The sequence below is a fragment of the Mustelus asterias genome, chromosome 13, assembly GCF_964213995.1.
Source record: "Mustelus asterias chromosome 13, sMusAst1.hap1.1, whole genome shotgun sequence".
NCBI lineage: Eukaryota > Metazoa > Chordata > Chondrichthyes > Carcharhiniformes > Triakidae > Mustelus > Mustelus asterias.
The window spans coordinates 15764393-15783070 of NC_135813.1; the positions used below are offsets into that span (position 1 = coordinate 15764393).

Below are 18678 nucleotides of genomic sequence, written 5' to 3' on the forward strand. Positions count from 1 at the left end.
CAAGTACATATTTATATTTGTTATGGGGAAAGAAGAAGTTGGAATTCTTTAGAAATCATTAGCTGAGATTTTGTTGGATCAGTTTTTAACTTTGACTTAATGGCAAATGAATCAAACATCCAACTGTACAGTGAGCCTGATTTCAATCAAGAGCTGGAAGCTGTTCAACAGCATTCTTAAAGTTTGACAGCTGAGGCTTTTGTCAGACTAATTCACTTGTAGTCGTTTTTTTGCGTAAATCTCAACCCCTTTGGAAATGGAAAGCATTTCTAATGCTGAGGTACTCTCTTTCATTGTATTTATGCAGTCTGAACTCGCTTGCTTTATCATTCTATTGTGAAGAAGCATTTTTAGATTGTGCTTTCAGCCATTTTTCTGAGTGGTCAGAATACTTTGTGAAAAACGTTAGCTTCTTGTTTCAATCAGGGTCAGATGGTGTAACCGCCTGAGAGTTCATTTTGAATTCGTCTCGGTTTTCCCTTTGTGACGAAGTCTGTTTCCTCGTTCAGTAACTCAGTGGATTGTAACATGTAGCTGGAAGCAGCTCTTCCTGGAGATTGAAATCCTTTTGTTTACACTTGTTCTGAATTGTGATTCAGCCGAAACATATTGAAATAATCTCCGTAGCTTTTTACTATACTGGACAGGCTAACCATCTAATTAATTTTATCAAATTAGTTTTGTATTTAAGGCCCTTTAGAACATAGAAAAAATACAGCACAAACAGGCCCTTCGGCCCACAAGTTGCGCCGGTAATGTCCCTCCCTACCAAGGCTTATATATAGGTTTACCTATAACCCTCAATCCTATTAAGTCCCATGTACTCATCCAGAAGTCTCTTAAAAGACCTTATCGAGTTTGCCTCCACCACCACTGACGGCAGCCGATTCCACTCACCCACCACCCTCTGAGTGAAAAACTTACCCCTGACATCTCCTCTGTACCTATTCCCCAGCACCTTAAACCTGTGTCCTCTCGTAGCAGCCATTTCAGCCCTGGGAAAAAGCCTCCGAGAATCCACCGGATCTATACCTCTCAACATCTTGTATTTCTCTATCAGGTCACCTCTCATCCTTCGTCTCTCCAAGGAGAAAAGACCGAGCTCCCTCAATCTATCCTCATAAGGCATGCCAACCAATCCAGGCAACATCCTTGTAAATCTTCTCTGCACCCTTTCAATCATTTCCACATCCCTCCTGTAATGAGGCGACCAGAATTGAGCACAGTACTCCAAGTATATATTGAAATTTTATTGAAATTATATTGAAATACAGCATTGCATAGTGTACAGTGCAACAATCGGGCTTTTAGTTAAGTTGATATCAAGTTGAAATGATTTCAGTTTTTCCCTGGCCATTTTATAGAATCATTGAATGATTACAGCACAAAAGGAGGCCATTTGGCCCATTGTGTCCATGCCATGATACAACTAGAGATTCTCTTTGTCAATAGGCTATTTCAAATTATAGTATTTGAAGGAAGTGACTTGTATATCAATTCAGTTGAGCACATTGGTTTATATAGACCACATACATTAGAAATGTTAGATATTATACAGTGCAAAGCAAACAATCCTGAAAGTTATTTTCTGATCTGTTAGCTGGTGTTAGCCAAGACATTGAAGCCACGAACATGGAGATGAATTGCAAAGTGGGGTTGTCCCTGCTGAACATGTGGTTGGTTTGCTGAGCGATGATGCTCTCCAAAGTCAAATGACCTATTGATAGAACATGTATTTGTTTCATGACAAAATGTTTAATGTGAACTACAGGATGGCCAGGTTTTGCTCACTGGCTAGGAGCTCACTGGCTATGTTGAATAAAGGTATTGTAAGTTGCAAGGCTGATGTCTTTGAAAATGATTCTCTTATCAATACTGATTTGTGATTCACACTTTATTCTGCTTGTATCTAAATATTGTGATATAGTTTTCGTGACCATTACAGACAATGACCTGAACATGATTGTTGATTCTGCCTGTAAATTTTATGCAGTGCCAAATATACAGCAAGTGTGAACAACTTGCATGAAGCATGTAAGCTAGTTGTCTCATTTTAGTTTTGCTCTCCTATGTATGTCATTGGAATTAAGAGACCAAGTACAGGATAAGTGGGTAGAAATATTAGCAGCCAAAATGGCAGAACCTACAGTTTACACAAATGATGACTATATAAAAATTCCAGTTAGTGTATAATATGTGAGCATTAGCAAAGTGTGTGTTATGAAAACAAGTCGGAAATTAAAATCTTCAAAATTCCTAATTATGAGCAATTCAGTGGTAAACGGTGTAATTCAAGCACTTCCACTGACTACACGCACTTGGTTCTTAGCTTCCAATGTTCAGTTGCTCCCTGTGTACGTTACCTGTTCAATATCTCCTGTTCACACAGCAGGTTGCCTAAGGAAACATTTTCACAAAGTTCACAGCTGACACTAATTTAAAGGGCCTTGGCAGCCAATTGAATACTTGAATTTTCACCTACAACACAAGGGAAAGGGTTTGAAACTATCAGATTTCTGAGACTGCAGCTGCTTGAAGGTTCTGAAAACACAACACAGATACAAAGGCCCATACAGATGTGCGAAATGGGCATACCATTTGCATCCTGTCGCAATATTTTTGAAACGATGCCGCTGACCCGCAATCTTGAGCCTTCTACTCCCTCCCAATTGCTGCTCCAAGAACCCCCTCTTTTGCCCCCACCCCCCACTTTTTGCCTCGTGATCTATCAACATCATAATGAGACCCTGCCATTAAATTCAAGTGCCCCTACACTCCAGTGATTTCTGGGCTAAATGCCACCACTCCCTGTTCGATTCCTGCACACTCAGTAAACATCAGGGCTGCTGTGACTCTTGCCTGAAGTGTTGGTAGTAACACTGAGAACCCTTTTCTTTTTATGTAGGCCATTGCATTGTGCGTAGGAGCCTTAATAATCAAATATGTCCCATGTGATCACTGTACTTTGAAAAAAATCATGAAGTACAGTAACATTTGGCAGCACTGTGGGGAGGCAGTGACACAGTGGTATTGCTGGACTAGTAAGCCAGAGATCAGGGTAATGTTCTGAGGACCCAGGTTCGAATTTAAATTCAAGAAACAAATCTGGGATTAAGTGTTTAGTAATGACCATGAAACCAATGTCGATTGTCGTAAAAACCCATCTGATTCACTAATGTCCTTTTAAGGAAACAAATCTATCATCCTTACCTTGTTTGGCCTAGATGTGAGTCCAGACACACACCAATGTGGTTGACTCTTAAGCGCTCTCTGAAATGGCCTAGGAAGCCACTCGGTTTTATCCAACTGCGAACAAAGAAAACAAAACATAATGAAACTAGGTGGGCCCCCTGGCATGACCTAGGCACTGGAAATGGCACTGGCAAACCTTGCAAAGTCCTCCGTACTAACAACTGAGGGCTTGTGCCAAAATTGAGAGAGTTCTCTCACAGACTAGTCAAGCAACAGCCTGACATAGTCATACTCTCAGAATCATACCTTACTGATAATGGCTACCTGTTCCGTATCTAATGAAGGATGTGCTGGCCTTGGAAAAGGTCCAGAGGTTGTTCACAAGAATGATCCCTGGAATGAAGAGCTTGTCATATGAGGAATGGTTGAGGACTCTGAGTCTGTACTTGTTGGGAGTTCAGAAGGATAAGGGGGGGATCTTATTGAAACTTTCAGGATACTGCGAGGCCTGGATAGAGTGGAGAGGATGTTTCCACTAGTAGGAAAAACTAGAACCAGAGGGCACAACCTCAGGCTAAAGGGACAATCCTTTAAGACAGAGATGAGGAGGAATTTCTTCAGCCAGAGAGTGGTGAATCTGTGGAACTCTTTGCCACAGAAGGCTGTGGAGGCCAGGTCATTAGGTGTCTTTAAGACAGAGATAGATAGGTTCTTGATTAATAAGGAGATCAGGAGTTATGTGGAAAAGGCAGGAGAATGGGGATGAGAAAAATATCAGTCATGATTGAATGGCGGAGCAGACTCGATTCTGCTCCTATGTCTTATGGTCTTATAATGTCCCAGACACCACATCATGATTTGTGGATATTTCCTGTCCCACCGACAAGACAGACCCAACAGAGGTGGCAACACGGTATATAGTCGAGAGGGAGTTGCCCTGCACTGAGGATGGCAAGGGCACAGAATGCACTTTGGGTGCGGAATTTCAATGTTCATCACCAAGAGTGGCTTTGTAGTACCACCACAGAGCAAACTGGCTGAGTCCTAAAGGACATAGTGGTGAGGGAGCCAACATGAGGGAGAAACATACTTGACCTCATCCTCACCAACCTTCCTGCCACAGATGCATCTGTGTACGACAGTATCGGTAAAAGTGACCACCGCACAGTCTTTGTGCAGCCAAAGTACCGACTTTACATTGAGGTCACCCGCCATTGTGTTGTGTGGCAAAACCACTGTGCTAAATGGGATGGACTTCAAACCAATTTAGCAACTCAAGACTAGGTATCCATGAGGTGCTTTGGGGTCTTCAGCAGCAGCAGAAGTGTACTCGACCACAATCTGTAACCTCATGGCCTGGGACATCCTCCACTCTATCATTACCATCAAGCCAGAGGATCAACCCTAGTTTATGAAGAGTGCAGGAGGGCATGCCAGGAGCAGCACCAGGCATACCTACAAATGAGGTGTCAACCTGGTGGAGCTATGCACAGGACTATTTGCATAAGCAGCAAGTAATAGACAAGAGCTAAGCAATTCCACAACCAACAGATCATCTCAGTTTTGCAGTCCTGTGGCATTGAGTCGTGAATGGTGGCGGACAATTAAACAAGTCACTGGAGGAAGCGGCTCCACAAATATCCCAATCCTCAATGGTGGAGGAGCACAGCACATCAGTGTAGCAGATAACACTGAAGCATTTGCAACAATCTTCAGCCAGAAGTGCCGAGTGAATGATTCACCTCTGCCTCTTCTGGAGGTTCCCAACATCACAGATGTCAGTCTTCAGTCAATTCAATTCACTCCATGCGATATCAAGGAACAGCTGAAGGCACTGGATACTGCAAATGGGCCCGGACAATATTCTGGCAATGGCCCTGAAAATTTGTTCTCCAGAACTTGCCCCACTCCGAGCCAAGCTATTCCAGTACGACTACAACACTGGCATCCACCTGGCAACATGGCAAGTTGGCCCAGGTACGTCCTGTCCACAAGAAACAGGACAAATCCAACCCAGCCAATTACTGCCCTATCAGTCTACTATTGAACATCAGTAAAGTGATGGAAGGGGTCATCAACAGCAGGTTATTAAGCAGCATTTGCTTAGTAATAACCTGCTCACTGACAGTTTGGGTTCCACCAGAGTCACCTAGCCTTGGTTTAAACATAGACAAAAGAGCTGAATGCCAGAGATGAGATGAGAATGACTGCCCTTTACGTGAAGGCAGCATTTGACTGAGTACGGCGTCAAGGAGCCTTCGCAAAACTGAAGTCAATAGGAATTGAGGGAAAACCTTTCGCTGGTTGGAGTCACACCTGGCACGAAGGAAGATGGTTTCGGTGGTTGGAGATCAATCATCTCCGTTCCAGAATCTCTCAGGAGTTCTTCAGGGTTGTATCCTTGACCTAGTCATCTTCAGCTGCTTCATCAGTGACCTTCCTTCAAGCATCATAAGGTCAGAAGTAGGGATGTTCACTGATGAGTGCACAATATTCAGCACTATTCACGACTCCCCACATACTGAAGCAGTTCATGTCCAAATGCAGCAAGACCTGGACAATATCCAAGCTTGGGCTGACAAGTTGCAAGTAATATTTGCGCCACACAAGTGCCAGACAATGACCAAGAAAGAATCAAACCATTTCCCCCTGACATTCAGTGACATTACCATTGCTGAATCACCCACTATCAACATCCTGGGGGTAACCTCTGACCAGAACTGGACTGGGCTAGCCATTTAAGTACTGTGGCTACAAGAGCAGGTCGGAGGCTAGGAACCCTGCAGTAAGTAACTCAGCCCACTAGTCTAAAAGCCTATCTACCATCTATAAGGCACAAGTTAGGGATGTGATGGAATACTCTCCACTTGCCTGGATGAGTGCAGCTCCAACAAGACTCGAAATTTGACACCCTCCATGATACATCAGACTGCTTGATTAGTACCCTTCTACAAACATTTACTCCCTCCACCACCAACAAACATGGTAGCCATGTGTATCATTTACAAGATGCACTGCTGGAACTCACCAAGGCTCCGGAGGCAGCACCTTCCAAATCCAGAACTGCTACTATCTAAAAGGATGAGGGCAGTAGATACCTGGGAACATGACTATCTGTAAGTTCCCTTCAAAGTTTCTCACCATCCTGACTTGAAAATATATTGCCATTCAGTCATTGTTGCTGGGTCAAATTCCCTTACAATACTGTGGGTGTACCTACTCCTCAGGAACTGCAGCAGTTCAAGAAGGCACCTTCTCAAGGCAACTAGGGATGGACAATAAATGCTGGCCTACTCAGTGATACCCATATCTTGTAAACACACTTTAAACAAGTGCCATGCTGCTGCTGTTCATTGGGAAAGATGATCAAAACATTGGTCCAGATGAGCCGTGTGTCCCTGATGTATGTTTGATATAACTTCAGGCTGTTGACTACGAACATAGGAATATAGAAAATAGGAGCAGAAGGAGATCATTCGGCCCTTTGAGCCTTCATTATGATCATGGCTGATCATCCAACTCTAACCTCTTTCCACTTTCCCTCCATATCCTTTGATCCCTTTAAACCCCAAAAAATACAATGTTTTGGCCTCAACTACTTTCTGTGGTAGAGAATTCCACAGACTCACCACTCTCTGGGTAAAGAAATTTCTCCTCATCTCAGTCCTAAATGATTTACTCCTTAGACTGTGACTCCCAGTTCTGAGCTCCCCCACCATTGGGAACATCCTTCCTGCAGCTACCCTGTCTCGTCCTGTTAGAATTTTATAGGTCTCTTTTATGAGATCCCCCCTCATTCTTCTTGTCTCCGGAGAATATAATCCTAACCAACTCCATCTGTCCTCATATATCAGCTCCACTGTCCTAGAAATCAGTTGGGTAAACTTTTGCTGCATTCCCTCCATAGCAAGAACATCCATCCTCAGATGAGGAGACCAAAACTGCACACAATATTCCAGGTGTTGTCTCACCAAGGCGTGCATAACTGCAGCAAGACATCTCTACACCTGTACTCGAATCCTCTCGCTATGAAAACCAATGTGCTATTTGCCACCTTCACCACCTGCTGCACCTGCATGCTAACCTTCAGTGACTGATGTAGAAGGATACCTGGATCTCATTGCACATTCCCCACTCTGAATCTATAACCATTCAGACAATCTGCCTTCCTGTTTTTGGTACCAAAGTAGATAACCTAATTATACTGCAACTGTCATGCATTTGCCCACTCACTTAATTTGTCCAAATCACACTGAAGCATCTCTACATCCTCCTCCGAGCTCACACTCCCACCCAACTCTGTGTCATCTGCAAAGTTGGAGATATTAAATTTAGTTTCTTGTCTAAATCATTAATATACATTGTGAATAGCTAGGGTCCTAGCACTGATCCCTGTGGTACCACACTAGTTTCTGCTTGCCACTTGGAAAAAGACCTGTTTATTCCTACTCTTAGTTTTCTGTCTGCCAACTAGTGTTCAATCCATCTCGATACACAACTCCAAATCCTTTGCACTTTAATTTTACACGTTAATCTCTTATGTGAAACCTGGTCAAAAGCCTTCTGAGACTCTAAATGAACCACATCTACTGGCTCCCCCTCATCAACTCTTACTAGTTACAACCTCAAAGAATTACAGTAGATTTGTCAAGCATGATTTCCTTTCATATATCCATGCTGACTCTGTCCAATCCTGCCACTGTTTCGCAAGTGCCCAGCTATTCAGTCTTTTATAATGGATTCTAGCAATTTCCCCACTACTGACGTTGGACTAACTGATCTATAGTTCCTTGTTTTTTTTCTACCTCCCTTTTTAAATAATGGGGTTACATTAGTTACCCTCCAATCCATTGGAGCTGTTCCGGAGTCTATAGAATCTTGGAAGACGACCACCAGTGCGACCGCTATTCTTGGGCCATTTCCTTAATTGTATGATCGTGCTGATGACCCCATGACCTTGACATAAGGGAATTGGAAACATAGTTGAGTTCTTGACTACTGTGACTACCATTTACAGCACTGCCTCTGTGATGGAGGTTGGCAGCAAGTCTCCTTGTGCAAGTCTTCAGTTTTGTTTGGGCTGTTATAGTTAAGTGTATCGTAACGGTCAGTGTAGCCATCTCACATCTCTCGCATCCTTTCTAAATCTTCATTCTTCTTTTGATTTAGAGCAAGAGGATAAAAATAATCACCATAAGTTGCAAGTGTCTTACAATCAAAAGGGGTGAACACTACAGCTTTAATGGATTGACTTCCATTGTACAAGCACCTAAAGCAGGATCTTGTACTCATATCACACTTTTCAAGTCTGAAGGACATTCCAAAGTTTACTTCATACCCAATGATTTATTTTCAAGTGTTATATCAGTAACTACAACAGCCATTTATCTACACTACACCATGGGGGATACACATGTTTGTCTCCACAATTCCACATGAGGCTAGGCTTAGCTCCACCTTGACAATCATGGTCCTAAACAAATCTGTCTCTGGCTGGTTACAGAACATTGATATCTTACCCAATCAATCAAGCAAGTGTACTTACCATGAATAACCAAGGAGAAACAAGAGTTTTTTTTGCTTTCACAAAATAAGCATTACAAATCAATTCCAGTGCACCATTTGTTAATGGGCTTTCCTTGTGCTCTTAAGTTAGTGTTAGTTTGGCGTAGCTAATAAATAGCACTTCATTTCATTGTTTTAATTTTGATTTAACAGAAAAATTCAAATTGTGCTCAATAAATTTATGATTCCATTTTTCATAGAATGTGACTTGGAAAGAGGTAAATTGACCGCATTTGGAAGGAGACTTCCTAAATATTGCTCCTGTGGCCAACACAATACCATGTAATTCTTTTAATTTTAAAAAAGTATGGAGTTTCTTTATGAAATGTATAGGCACAGCACAATTTAAACTTTAATATTTCATAAATAATAACTTATAGGAAATAATTTTGCACTATAGTAATTTACACTTTCCAGAAGTATGATTTGAATAAATTGACTGTTTAGGATTTGGTAAAAGCAGAATCCGGACAAAGATCCTGAATGTGTTTCAACTTGTTTGCAGTTTGCTTTCTGACAAGCTCAAATAGAACATTCAAATATGAATTCTGTCTTAATTACTGGTATGTAACAATCTCTCCCTCAGGGCTTCTGTAATGTTAGATGCTTTTTGTTGTTTTAACAGCCAATTATGAGTATGTGGAAGGATGAACTTGCATAGTGAACTTAAACATCCCTTAGAAGCTATCCTGGTGTATGAACAAGACTTCTAGTTGAATTATTAATAATTACATTACTGCTGTTGATTGTGAAAAGTGTCCACAGTATTGCACATTTGCATTGCAAACTTTCTAGATGTGGACCTTTTTTTTATATTTTTGCCATATATGGTGATCATTGTTGTGGCTCATAGTACCTAGAGACTCCCATTTCCTGCTAACACAAAAACTATTACTTCTGTGGGAAAGCCCGACAGCAGCATTTGAAATTTTTCAGAAAGTTTCCTATTACAGTAATTTGTGGAGAAGTCCAAATTGCAATTTAATCCCGACAATGTGACTGGTAAGTCTCTTTGGGCCAATTTACATTTATGTAAATTGACAGTTACGTTCGTATTTCAGCTGAAATGTTGTTTTTTGGACAGGAGAATGTAATTTTTATTGTAATCAGCTCATTATGAAGGAAAACCCTGAGATAATCCTGATTTACTCTGTGAACTGGGAGCACATTCCGACATGATGGCCTGCTGTTACTGGATGTTTAGTTAATTATTTTTTGCTTTTTAAGTATGAATGCGTGCCTTGTGCCCAATGAGGGGAATGGTTTTTATATGTATATGATAATTCCAGCAAAATAAAAGCTCTTAGCACAGATCCAATTTACAGCATAGAAAAAAAAATGCTGCATTTAATGTTTTCATTGCGTAACCGATGCCCAGTAGAATTGAGACCCGTGTGAACACCTATTTATTGAATTTGGTGTCTAAACTCCTCTGAACGCCTGCTGTCACAGTTGGAATTTTTTTAATTTTAAACTCAGCATTTGATTCCATTTTGGTTGAAATGGCTATATTTTCTTTTGAGGAATACAATTTATCAACTGGACAGTGTGGGAGTCCAATTATTTTTTTTACTTTGGAGCTGCACTCATTGTTGAGGGCCTCGGTGGTTTGGGAAAACAGTAGGCTGCCAAATCCTTTCATTGTAAAAACATCCTCTACAGTTAGATCAATGACCTCAACTTTTCCAGAGCCATTAACTGCATGGATTAAAACAGGATACATCATTGACTCAGATTGTTTTTGTCCTTTTAAAAATTTGAAAGATTTTTATGATGTGTCCAAAAGAGGAATGCAATTTTGTATTCCCTAAAATTTTGCTTCTCTTGTATTTGCAATTGTTGGTAATCTGTTGTTTTGGCATTGATTGATTATTCTTTCCATTTGGATGATTGGCGAGGAGAATACTAAATAGTGCAGAAAGTGCAAGATAAATGTTTAAATAGACCAGAAGGTCATAATGCAAAGGAGCAGTAGTTTAATATTACTGTTGAAAGCATTTCCTTGCTTAATCAAACAATTATTATCGTCTTTATCTTTCATGTGCATCAGGTTAGGGACTGTCATTTCACCTTGGGAAAAATCCAGGCTAGATTTAAGAGGTGTATGTTCCCCTTGCTAGCTGTAAGTCTCCATGTGAAATTCATTTGAAAATTCGCAATCCAGTTTCTACAGGAGATTGGTGTACAGTTCAAAACTGTGTCACGAATCTTACTCAATGTGGAAAGCTGAAAAAACGTCCCAGTGGAAAAGTGGAGAGTGTTCGAGGGGGTTGAGCTTGTGGTGAACCATAGATGGTTACCACTATGGGTACTTGCACATGTGTTACTCTTGTTACTGTTGGGGTTAGGGTTGGGGTGTTCCACCTGTTAGCATTGTTCTGTGGTACACTCCGTTTGGCTCCGCCTTCTTACAGGAGTATAAAGGTCACTGCTACTTCCTAGTGGCCCTTAGTCTGGGATAGTATTGTTAAGCAGTATGCTCTATTCTTGTGAATAAAAGCCTTTATTCCCGGGTACGTCCTGGCCTCCCGAGTGAATTAATCGCGCATCAAAGCTAAGACATGTCAGTGCAAACTTGCGGGAGCTTTACTCTTCACTCAGCTGTGGTGGGAGTGCTTGTTTATCAACTCATAAATAGAAGGGTAAAATGGATTTTGCCAGCACTAAGATTCCTTGTTTTGGTGAACGCATATGCAACAAAGTATATTTTTTCTGTGAAATATGGAGTAATTATTCTTGTGACGAGGTTAACGTTTTGGTATTTGAGTGTTTTTAATGTTTTAACCCTTTTTATTTTCTTAGCATTCTGAGCTGAAGGGTAACATTTTCCATTCTCCCCATTTACAAATATGAAACCAGCAGGCCCATTAGGAAAATTAGCATCATAGAACTTAACTACAGTACATCAGAACAAGTCTAGCCTGAATGCACAAATAGTTCAAGTTTTGCAATTGCACTGTCTTTTTATAACTTCACCTTTCTGCGATGGCCTCATACAATTAACTGGGATTGGAGTAAAACTCTCTAATTAAGATTATTATTTAAAGTTATTCCAGACCTTCCTTGCTTAATATCTAAACCAAACGGTTCATTAGCCCCACAAATCTGGCTCCCCCAATTTTAAATTCTAATCTTTATTAGTAATATATTGTTCGATTTCTGCAGTACTACCCCATTAATAATTGCACAAAAATGCCAGAAACTTTTTCTTTATGATAATAATAAAACACTGTGGGAAAACAAAACAGCTCTCACCGAAAAAATACCAGATCCTGGAAGCATCATTCACGACGTAGAAGCATTTGTTTTGTTTCCTTAGATTTCCTACTGCATCCGCTACCTCTTTGGGCAATTTCAGAAACATTTTTCTCTCTGAAATGTTTTGTGTTAATTGACTTGAACTCCCAGGAATATGGTGAAAAAAGCTAAAAGACTGACTAAGTTTACTTTATCAGCTGTGGGAGATCCCACATCTACAATCCTGTCGATCTTCAAAACCTTAGTAATTGGCCTTGATTTTACTTTAATTCCCATCTACAAGGACATTTTCAGTACAAATCCACCTAAGTGACAGGTATGGTTGATTCTGATCTGGTGCCTCAGAATAAATTCTCTCCAATAATCTAACTCCCTTTGTTCTGCCTTTCTTTATTAGGTTATCCTTAGTTTATCGGCAGCCACCAAAACTTCACAATTACGAGGAGCTTGTGTTTCTAGTTCTGTTGTAAGAATGAACATATTTGGTCTCTTTCATCATTTAATATCTTTAAGCTATGACCTCTACTTCTATTTTTGTGACTGTTGAGACTACTGCTGTGAGATCTCCCTTTTCCACTATTGAATGCTCTTTTTCCAGTATGTGATTGTTTACTGGTGCAAGAGACATTTCCAGACTCACCATCAGTATTTGCTCTGCACTTCCTTATTTTCCACTCTTTATTCCATTATGCCACCCATTTCTTGGTCATCGTCTTGAACATTCAACCAATATGAGTTCTTTCACATCCCACAATAGTTGTATCATTCCTCTGGAATAAACGTCATCCGAGTACAATTGGTCAGTGAATGTGATAGCTCTGTCGTGAACACTCACAATATCATTATTCAGCCTTTGATCCAACATATCCTCTTCCTTTATCACAGAACACATCAGTATTTGATATACAAGGTGCCTCGTTTACTTCCACCAGCTGTTGGGTCTGAGATTTTGTAATTAAATCTGAGGATTGAACCTTAGCAGCTTGATTGCCATGTTTGATAAATCCTGTCTTACTGTCACAAAATATTCCCTTGCCAGAACATTTCCATTTCCTATGACCCTCTCTTTAATTGTATACCAAATCTCCTATTTTGAAGTCTGTCTCAGATGGTTTTATACATTGCCTCAGTACTCTCTGAATCGTCTCAGAAATCTCAGGCTTAATAAAAGCCTGTCTCCCTGCATGGAATGCATTCAAAATGTGCAAAACAAAATTGAACCATTTGTGGTACCTTCTAACACAGCAGATACAATAATATCCTGGCTGGGTAAACTACAGATCAACTGAATTTCCAAAGCATATTTTGTTTAAATCGTGCTCCATGTCAAGTTTCATTTGTACGTTTTCATAGATATTTAGCTCAACAGCATAGTTTTCTCACTGGGGACCGTACTAGTACAGATAAAATGGCTTATTCCGCCTATTTTACATAGAATTGTAACTCTTTCTTGACCTCAAGATGTTGTCATCACCAAACTTAAAGCAAGTAGAATTTTGATGTTCCTTAACCCTGTATTGATCCTCTGTTCTTAGTAAATCATGATAACATTTTAACCAATTGCCCAACTTACTGTTGAAGTACAAGCACTATCTAGTACTGCACACTTGAAGGTAACCACATTCATCACAGAGCTAAATCTCCTTCTGTCCAATGTAATGTGTCTGATTCATCATTATCTTAATAAAAATTCTCTTTGTCTGCAATTGCCTTTTATCTACAGTAAGATAGATAAATTAATGGCACAAATAGAGGTAAATGATTTGGTTCTTATCGCCATTACACAAAATTGGTTACAAGATGTTGAAGATTGGGAAATAAATATTCCAGGGTACATGATATTTTGGAAAGACAGACAAAATGGCAAAGGAGGTGAGGTAGCCCTTTTAGTAAAGGACAAAAAAAGGACATTCCTGAGGAAGAATCTGGCTGCTGAAGGTCATGAAGAAGAATCAGTATGGGTGGAAATTAGGAATAGCAAGAGTCAGAAAACACTGGTGGGAGTTGTTCATAGGCCCCCTAACTGTAGTTGTACTGTTAAGCAGAGCATTAAACAACAGATTATTAGAACCTGTGACAAAGGGATGTAATTAATGTGGGGGACTTTAATGTTCATATAAACTGGGGCAATCAAATTGGCAAGAATGGTCTAAAGATTATTTTGTAGAATGTTTTTGTGATGGTTTCTTGGAGCAGTACATAGCTTTTTGTACAGAGCGAACATTTCAGTTTGATGACCTTTCCTGCGAACAAGTCATTGACTTGAAATGTTATCGTGGTTTTTCCGCTCTGTAGTTTCCAACATTTTCTGTTTCAAATCCTAATGGTAGTTCAGTTCAAAAAGGAAGATTTAGATCAGATGTAAATTGGGTACCAATCCACACAACAGTTGGAGGCATTTCAGAGTAACATTTTTTTCTAAATGAAAAAACATTGACGTAGCTGACCTTGTATTCACAAGTCATGACTACGTACTCTGAGGAAGAGGACAGGGAACCGAAGCACCAGTTGTGCAGCTGTGAGAAGATGAAAATTCTGACATCGATGCTCAAATACATTTTTTAAAATGCTGACCATTTTTTTTGCTGAATGATTGTGTTACAATTGCAGATTTTGAAAGTAAATGGATATGATATGTAATCTAGTTGAAAGTGTGCATCATTTGTACAAATTCTTTCCTGCTTCAACTTTTTTTTTAAAAAAAGGTTTATCTCCCCTTCTTGTCACTACCTTCCTTCATGCTACACAATGTCCTGGATCCATAGAAAAAACAGATATTCTGCCAGCAGGGCTTTAGAATCAGCCAGTTTGGTATGTTAGTGACACAGGTTAAAAAGAGAAAATAGTTTCAGGGATATTTATGTGGAATATTAAGTACATTCATTTGAAGTCATTGACCAAGCAGATTCTCACGGTGTGTCTTCTTTCTCTTAAGTGCTTGTTACTCTTAAGTGCTTAGTTTGCTTCCAAACCTAAACCTGAATGTCAGCTCCCATACGTTTTCGCAAAATCCTGTTGGATTGAGTTAAGTTATTAAATGGGAGCCATCCACACTGGAAACAGGAGGTGGTATTTTATGCAAAAAAATTTTCAACCTCTTTCTTGGTCCTTCTCTATTATCCCACTTTAGGTCCAGTCAGTGCCAACCAGGGTGGCAGATTATTCAAATGAGATTGATAACTTTGTAGCAAATCACAGGGGGATATCAACAACTAAACTTGAGTACCATTAGCTTAAGCATTCTAAAATTCTATATGTAAATTCTGACTTGTGCCTAAAAATGGTGTGTAAAGTTGCAATGAATGTTAATTTCTTCTTAACTTACGAATTTGTAGGAATTAAACTTGAAATTGTTAATGAACAATAGGTGGCTTCCAAATAGGAGTTCAGGTATGGACAGACAGAGGGGTTGGCCTTGGTAAGATGCTCTTTGGAGGGTCAGTGCAGACTCGATTGGCTGAATGACATCCTTCTGCGCTGAGGATGCTATGGAGGCCTCTTCCCATCCTTCCTTATCTAAGATGACCATTGTAACCTTCTAATCTCCTCTTCCTCGTAAGCTCACTCAGCTACTTCTAAATCCATCTAACTTGTCTTTCATATGGTCGTGAATTCCACCAATCCCTGGGTAAAGAAATTCTTACAGATTCCCTGTTTAATTTCTTGGTGAATACCTTATTATAATTTTGCTTTTCCCCACACATGTAAACACACTTTCTGTGTTGAACTCTTTCTATATCAAACAATTTCATAATTTTAAAGCATTTACTAGGTTGCCTTTCAGCTTTCTCTAAAAGAGACTCTGCCTGATGATCCTTTCCTGGTAGCTAAAACGTGTAAATATTTTTTGCACCTTCTCCAGTGCCTCCTTATCCTTCTTACAATATGGTGACCAGAACTGCACACACTGTGGTTGAACCAAGGTTCAATACAAGTTTAGCATTAAATAAAAACAAAAGTGCTGGAAATGCTCAGTTGGTCGGGAAGCCCCTGTGGAGAGAAACAGTTAACGTTTCGGGTCGATGACCTTCCTGCATCGTCAACTTTAACATGACTTCTCACATCTATCCCTCTGGAAATAGCCCCAGCACTTGATTTTACTTTTTTATGGTCTTATTGACATGTGCAACAACATTGAGTGATTTGTGTGTTTGTATTCTCTGATCCCTTTGCTCCTCTATCTCATTTAGGTTCTTAATTTGCAAGTAATATGACCTCCATGTTTTTCTTACCAAAATGTGATGCTTTACATTTGTCGATATGGAAATCCATTCAGCAATTATATACCCATTCTTCAAATATTTTTGCTCCCTTTTTTAATTTGTTATAGTCTTCCTTTGTGCTGACTATTCCCCCCTAATTTGGTGCCATTTGCAAATTTAAATATTGCATTTTTTATTCCAAATTGTATATGGATTATAAATTGCCAAAAGCAATGGGCACAGCACTGATCCTTGTATGACTTCATTTTCCATCTTCTGCTGCTCTGCATAGTTCCACTTTACCCCTACTTTCTGTCCTGGAGCCAGCTAGCTTCCTATGCTGCTAATTGTTCCCTGATTCTGCATGGTGACCTTATTCATTCATCTATTATGTGGTGCCTTATCATAGGCCTATTGGAAATCTAGATATACTACATCAATTGCATTACCCTTATCAACTCCTTCAATTACCCCCTCAAAGAATTCAATTAAATTGGTCAAGAAAGACTTTTCCTTTTGAAGTTCATGTTGACTATTCATTATGTTTTTGGTTCTAAGTGTTTTTCTATTTTCTCCTATAGTAGGAATTCCATTATCTTTCCAATGTTGAGCTAACCGCTCTATAGTGTTCTGATTCAAAAAGCCTGGTGAAGCAGGCCAATCTTTGCAGAACTTTATAGGGTTTTATTTATAGTGATGCATAAACACCTCATAACCCCACTATCAGCATGCAGTTAAACACTATTACTATACCATTAACATATAGATTCATGGACATGTTCTATCTCAAATACAATTGTAATGTTAGCTATCCATTTATCCTCTGGCAAATGCTACTTTCCAATGAGTTGTTAAATATATGCATAATGCCTCTGCTTCCTCTTTCCTAGATTGTTTTAAAATGCACAGATGCAATCCGTTCTCCTCTCTTTGTTTTAAGTGTCATTATATCATCTGATCCATCTCCCTAGTAAAACTGAAGCAAAATAATTAATATTTCTGCCATTGCACTAACGCTGCCAATTCTGCCCTTCCCTTTGTGGCCTTTTCCTTCCTTTATTTATCTGCCTGTGTAATATTTTACTATTTTTGCCCATGTTCCTTGATAATTTAATTTCATAGTTCCTCTTTGTGTAATAATTGTTTGACTTTTTGTCAAGCCCTTTTGTATTTTTCTATTCTATGCTCTCAACTGCTGTTTACGTTCTGAATGATTGTCCCTTTCCTTACCTTTAGTTTTTGTCTCTTTTTTATTTATCCATGGTGTCAGATTGGTGTTTAATTTGTGCTTGTTTTTTAGCAGGATACAATTTTCTGGGCAGTTTTGAAGAGCGTTCTAAATCTTTCCTGATGCTGCTCTACATCATTGTTTGCCGATATTGTTGCCCGATATTGTTTGCCAATATTTTTATTGTTCCAAGTTCTATTCCCTTCAAAATCAGCTAATCTCTAATTCATTACCCTAACCTTCATCATATTTAGACGACCTCCCACATATTGAATTGCATGAGTCAGACAAAGCACATAACCTGTGCCTGTTTTCCTTGGCCTGTTTTTCCTGGAACAGGTTGCTTGCTACCTTGAAGCCAGAGGTTATAGCTTGAGCGATGTCATTCTTTATAAAGCATGGCTGACCAGGAATATCTCTTGCTCTTAATGCCTGCCAGAGGAGTATTGGAAGGATTTGCAAATTTGATCTCATTATGAACATACATTGCATGGCCATTGCATCCTGGAATGGGACTTGAACCCAGAGCTTCTGGATCAGAAGCAGGGACCCTTCCCTCTGAACCACCAGACTCTCTCTTCTGAATTGTTATCCTAAACCATTTTATACTTCAATTACTATTGATTAGATGCTCTTCTATTTTTTACTTCTCTTACTTGCTTTGGTTGATTTTCCATTACTAGATTTAATAGAGCAATTTACAGTACTTAACAGCAGGAAGTGCATGACCTAAGAATAAGATCATTGACTTGCTGTGACAAAAAATTGCAGAAACCTTTGGTAGTAAATCGGTCTTGATCGTATTGAAAGACAGGAGAATTTCCGATTCCTGTTTCTTAAGTTTTTACATTATCTCCTTTGTTGGGCTTCTTGTAAACTAGGTGAGAAAGGAGTTCTATGTACAATGTAGGAATTCATTCTCTTATCCCCTTTAACTCCTCTTTTGGCCAAGTAATTTTGGAGTTGTTAAAATTCTGTCTGATATTCACTTCCCTAATTTGTTTACATATTTCCTTCTCTTCCTCCCTTCCACTATTGGGTGGTCTGTAATTGATCGTTTTTGTCTCCCAGTTCAATCTACATAGATTCTATTTCTGTCTTATTGATGGCTGAGTTACTTTATTTTACTATTATTGTGTTATCTTACAACAATTCTACCTACCCTTTTGTCCACTGTCTTTTCGAGATATGTTATACTCTGCAATGTTTAATCCTGATTTTCCTGGACCTATG

General features: G+C 39.5%; 1 protein-coding gene across 3 annotated transcripts in view; it reads left to right on the top strand.

Annotated features, from left to right (window-relative positions):
• Positions 1–18678, top strand: part of LOC144502464 (disabled homolog 2-interacting protein-like) — a 398032-nt gene that overhangs the window by 234915 nt on the left and 144439 nt on the right. Inside the window, exon 1 of one of the 3 annotated variants that reach the window (XM_078226401.1) lies at positions 9668–9759. The exons of the other annotated variants lie outside the window; for them this stretch is intronic. The gene's annotated coding sequence lies outside the window, so the exon portion shown is untranslated. Of the gene's footprint in view, positions 1–9667; positions 9760–18678 lie in introns of those variants that run through there. 3 annotated transcript variants of the gene reach the window in all.